The sequence below is a fragment of the Paralichthys olivaceus genome, chromosome 11 (assembly GCF_024713975.1).
Source record: "Paralichthys olivaceus isolate ysfri-2021 chromosome 11, ASM2471397v2, whole genome shotgun sequence".
NCBI lineage: Eukaryota > Metazoa > Chordata > Actinopteri > Pleuronectiformes > Paralichthyidae > Paralichthys > Paralichthys olivaceus.
In genome coordinates, this window is record NC_091103.1 from 10,788,750 (window position 1) to 10,794,773 (window position 6,024).

A 6,024-nucleotide genomic window follows, 5' to 3' on the forward strand; every position below is an offset into this window, starting at 1 on the left:
GGGTCCAGGTTGCTCACTGAACCCCCTAGTGGTCATAGCCAAAATGCATGTGGGGATACTATCAAATGTGATTTCACGAAAGGTAGACAAATGGCGTGACTGTGATTATTTTCATAAAGCACTCAGTGCTGGTCCAGTTCTATGGAAGTACATATGCACTCGCACTTTGCCGCACTCACAAGAGTTGAGTGCCTCTTGAAGATTTATTGATATGATAAAAGAATGGATGTATGCGGTTTGTTTCTTAAAACACCAGCTCGGCTCAGTGAAGAAGGTGCAAGCGCTCAGTCTAGTGATCCTGCTGAGAATACTGCTGCAGTTGCTAACGTTACGAGCACCAACAGCGCTACACCTGAAACTAAATGCTCGGATGGTTTGCATTCAGAATACGATCCTGATTATTAATTTTCCTGTAAATGGAGCCTCTGTTGTACACATTACGGTTCATCTGGTTTATTTTTGTGAATCCCAAACACTAGAGTTCAAACTTGGCCCATGTTTCTTGCTCAGTCAGTGAGTTAACAGTTTATTTTATTCATCCCCTCTGCCTGCTGCCGATAACCTGTAGCTTCTGGCCACGGCCTCAACCTTTGTGTCAGTCGCCTCCAAACGTTTCAATGCCCCGGCTCTGTTTTGTAATGCATGCTTGAGCCTTTATTCATCCAGAAAAGTGGATTATGTGTTTGTGTACTTCTTTGTCTTGAGACATCTGCCGTCTCCTGATGATCACTTTGCATATACTACAAACCCAGTGAAGAGTTCCCCTCCTGTGTGACAGCATGAGCTTAGATATAATGGGCAACACATAAACTCATGGAATCAAATCTTGACTGTAGATGTCGAGGGTTATTCTGCAAAGTTAAACTGCATTTTTATCTTTCAGCCACAAAAATCATCGGGTTTAAACCTCCCTGGAGGAAATCGATAATTTTCTGCTCCAGGTTTCACTCGCCACAGATCACTGCAGCGGAGATTTTCTGTAGAATCACATGCAAAATTGTGCACGGCTGATATCACAGCACTTACATCTCATGCATGGATTTATATGTGTCAAAGGGGTTAATTGTGTAAAGTAAGGAGCTTTAGGATTAAATTAAATGTGGAATACATTCCTTTACAATAAGGCTCTATAATGTCATTAGGGTAACTAGCATTTAAATGGATGTAAAGGGGTATCAGATGGGTTATGGTTGGGAAAAGGGCACTGCATATTATAATTGGGGATTTATATTGGCAATATAATAGTTATCTCTTAGCTTGACAAACTGTAAGAGAAAATGGGATTTATTTCTGGGAACAGAGAGAGTAAGTTTACTTCGCAAAATGTCAAACTATTTGTTTAAATATGACCTTTCTTCAATCTTTCTTAGCCGCAGCCCCCATCACGTCTTCTCTGCACGCATCAGCAAATCTCATGGTCGTGGTCTCTGCTCCTTCAGCCTCTATATTGTACTGCTGCTCTCACACACCCCTGTAAAACCGAGACACGATACAAAAAGAGGAAACGGGATGGGGTCAGAGTATCAGGACATGATTTTAGAGATGCCAAGGAAGAGGGCATGGGGGCAATAAACAAGGGAGGGTGAAGGAGAGGATAAGGGGAGCCACCTTGCTCTGTCTTTCTTTTTCTTTTTTTTTTTTCTCACACACCCACACACACATGCATCCGCGCCGTGTCTTTCTGTCTCTCCGTGTCTTACATCAACCTGCCTGTCAACCCCGCCGACCCGAACGATCCATCAGCTCGCTGCTGCTCCGAGAGATGGAGGGAGGGATAAGGGATGCGGGGTGAAGGAGAGAAAGAAGAAGAGTGCAAGCGAGACACTCGGGTCAGAAAGAGGGACACCACCTCCCGTGCTGCTTCCAAGATGCAACAAATCAATGGAGCGGTGGAGGGAAAGGTGGGGTGACTCTTTGAGGCTCCATTTGTAACTGCTCCGTCTCCACCCTCCGCTTTGACTATTTGTCTGCCCTCATTTCCTTCCATAGTCAAGAGGACTGATGCTGGCAAAAATACTAAATGCTCCAATTAAATGAAGCAGCAATCGCTCTCTGTACAAATCCTCTGTGATGTCTTTTTTTTTTTTTCTTGAACACAAAATAATTTGGTGTAATGACCAGTGGAAATTATGATAAATTGCCCTGTGTGTGCCAGACCAAATGACTGCCGAAGACCGCACTGATAGAAGGTACAGTAGGCGTATTACACTCTTACATTTATAATTCCTCCTCCTCCTGTCCATCACCTCGCCCCTCTCTCCCTTCACTGCTCCGTCATCCTCGAAAACCTAATTATTCGCAGTACCCAGAAAATTACTCGGTCGAAGCAGTTAAGCTTGCTCGTACATCAGACTTTTAAAAATAGTTCCCACCCTTTTACCTCGCGGTCTCCTCTCCTCCCCTCGCCGCCCTCTTGCGCTTTAATCTGTTGTCCATAATTTTAATTGTCTGCAGTGTGTGCGCTGTTTATCTCCCATCCCCTCTCCTCCGCTTCTTCTCACCTCACCCATCTCATCATTTGTCCCTCTTCTTCCACCCTGGTTTCTTATCACATCCTGCCCTCTACTCTTTAGGCAAGATGGAGAGAGGGAGAGAGAGAAAGAGAGAGAGAAATAAGAGAGACCAGGGTGGAAGAGGAGATAGTAGAGAGAAGAGTGACAGCAGCTTACGGCAAAGTGGGTACAGGCTTTTTTTTTTCTCCACTTTTTCTATCTCGCCAACCAACTTGCTCTCTCTCTCACGCTCTTTCCCTTGTACTCCCTCCATCTTTCTCTCTCTATCTCACATGCAAACACACACACACACACACACACACTGCAGGGGTCTCTGTTCTTTTCAGTCTAGTTCTGTTTCCCCAAAGGTTCGCGGCTCTCATACACAGTCTATATATGCAGGAACACACACACACATACGGACAGATACCTTAAACGCTTGCCTGTCAACTTGCAAACGCTCACATAAACCTGCAGGGAAACAGGAATATGCACTGAGCTGAATACATCTAAAAATACGTTATACACTTACAAGAGAAGCATGTATCACACCCTTGATTTGCTCAAGCAGCACCCATACACCCCTGAAGTGAGCTAAAGCGAACACGCTGCCTTTGTCCTGCTTGCGACTGCAAATCAGCATTCTGCCTGAATCGCAGCGCTGCATTATGGACTCTCTACCAAACCCACATGCTCTCTAGACATCGTTCAGAGAAACACACACACGCACACCTAACAGCAGCTCGTTGACCAAACAACATCAGCAAAACCTTTGAATTACAAAAACAAGAACTCAACATCAACTTTTCCCCTGTTGTTGAGACGGGTTTTACACCACCATATTATGCAGGAAGAAACACATGCTCCTCCTACGTTCGCACTCACAGGCAGAGCTCGGAGAGTTCCAGACGTGATAATAACCTTTTCCTCAGCCAAATTAGCACATCTGCAATTTTGGTTTCCTTACTGCTCGTACGGATCTGTGCTTTGCATGGCATTATTTATTCATTTAATTTTCTGGCAACATTCATGGTCTTATTTGTTGTGTTTTGGGCTTTGGAGAATAGAACGTGAAGGAAATAAATTTTGCACATTTAAAGGCATAGTTAGGTTGGTAAAGGTAGATAAAGAGAAGAAATCACTTCCTCCACTATGCAGAAATGAATGTTAAAATACTACGCTGCCATCTTGTGCATTTTGGAGCCAGAGTCTGTGCCAGTCCTAAGCCGAGGTTGTGATGTGCTGTTTATACACTTAACCAATCAGAATCAGTCTCAGCTTTTAATTTCCACGTTTAACTCCATTTTTATAGCATCAAATAATTAATTTTAACCAAATTTACCTTAATTTTTTTTTTTTTTTTTTAATTTTGTATTTTTGTCCATGTCTCATCCACTGACATGGAGGAAGTGGGATTTATGACCAAAAGTGGAGGTTGCCATCAGGGGGCTTCACTCTTGGCGAGCTGTCATGTCGTCCATCTTTATCATAAACTGTATATAGCGTGGTTGGCATCTTAATTAGTGTGGTACACCTTCAAACATACAAACATACTGATCCCAAAAAGTAAAGCCCGGGGCATCCCACCTGGTGGCCGGCTGCAGGATACATTATAAATGGGGTCAAACATTGTAACTAAAAGGTGAGACGGATTCCTGATTGGTTGAGCAAGTCTGTCGACGGCACATCGCTAACACAGCTCCATCTCCCACTCGCTACTGCGCAGACTCTAGCTCCAGATTACGTCAAAAGCGTACGAGGGCAGCACCAGTATCCAGGATGACTTGGCTTCATTTTTGTACACTGGTAAGGATGGAATGTCGTCCATCTTTATATACAGTCTATGAGCTGAACACACATCAGAGTCTGACCACATATGGTTGACAACCAGCTACATGACCTGTTAAGCAAATAAATAAAAAATAAATCATGATTCCACACGCTCAAATTGTTTGATGTTTAAAATAAATATCCAAGAATCTCAATATCTGAGTTGGTGTTTTTGTGTATGCGATTCTATCAATAGAATCATGACTATTTTTAATATAATTCCCTCTCACTGTCTTTTATCAGACCCTGTGGAGTCCAGAGGGCCTTGAGTTCAACAGAGTTGTAGAATATTACACAGCCAGCAGAAAAGTAGGGAATTAAAAGAGGAATCTCTCTCTCCTCTCATGCGTTGAGGTCTCAAATTTACTACCGCTGCTCTGTGGGTGAGTGCTGATCCTCTAAAAGCAGTCAAGCCTTAATTAAGCTAACTGTATTGTTGAGCTAACGCTAACAATGCAAGTGATCCCTGCTCATTAGGCAAAAAAATCTCCACAAATCTCTCCCTCTCTGCCGTGGTAGTAGTTACAGAGCACTCTCCGAAGCACAACAACAGACCCACATCATTACACACACTCCACATGCACACACAGGCAGGCAGCCACAGCTACACACACACACACACACACACACACACACACACACACAGACTATAAGTAGAAGCAGATTACGCATCATTACGATCACTAACCAAGCAGAAAGGTTTGGCTAACATCAGGTCAGTGGGCGAGAACACTGCGAGTGGTCTGTCTTGGCGGGCCACACACACACACACACACACACACACACACACACACACACTACATAATGCATTTTTTAAAAGCACATTCCAAAGCCTTGTTGGACATTCACAAATTGAAACACAGCCCTGCAGTCAGATCAAAATCGGAAACCACACTAACAACATAAACTCCATAGATATTGTAAATGAAAGCTCTGAGAGTGCACCATGTCAAAACAGTGTTTGCAATTAATTATCTGATTTGTCCAGTCAAAGTTTCATTATAACAATGTTTAAACTTGTCATAAAAAAATAAAAGATCTAAGTTGGTGTTTGCACGGCTGCTGCATTATGTAGCTGTGTCCAGCTCCTATTGGCAATACTCATGCAAGAACTTGTCTTTGAGTCTTTAGGGCACAGTCACACCCACAAACTCTGCAGAGAGTTAATAGCCAAACAGACAAACAAAGTGAAAACAACCTCCTATTGTTTTCTGATTTGTTCCGAAATACAACAAGATAAAACAGCACATTTGTGATAATGAACAGCAAAGCAACAACACAAAATCCAAACATTTGATCTATAACTCAACCTGAAAGCATCTGAAATCGATATGAACGAAAAAGGAAGTTTAGGTTTGGGCCTTTGAGCATTCAATTCTACGATAGAATTCCTTCCTGGAATTGAAAGAAAAATTCAGCTAGGAATAAACATGAATGAAGAACTTGAGAAGAATACAAAACAGAAATATTCATTGATGCTGTCCTCTGTGTTTTGCCACATGTCCTGAATCACTCCTCCCTCCGTCTTTCTCCACAGTCGCTCCACTTGCCCTCCCTTTGCGCTATTACTGTAGCTCGGGGCTAATGGAAGTCAGCAAGCTGATCAAACAGCCAGAGCCAGCGACACACACATATGCTCACACAAGTCAGCACTGCTCTGTCTACAAATTCTGTTGTTTCTTCTGCATCTGTGTGTGTGTGT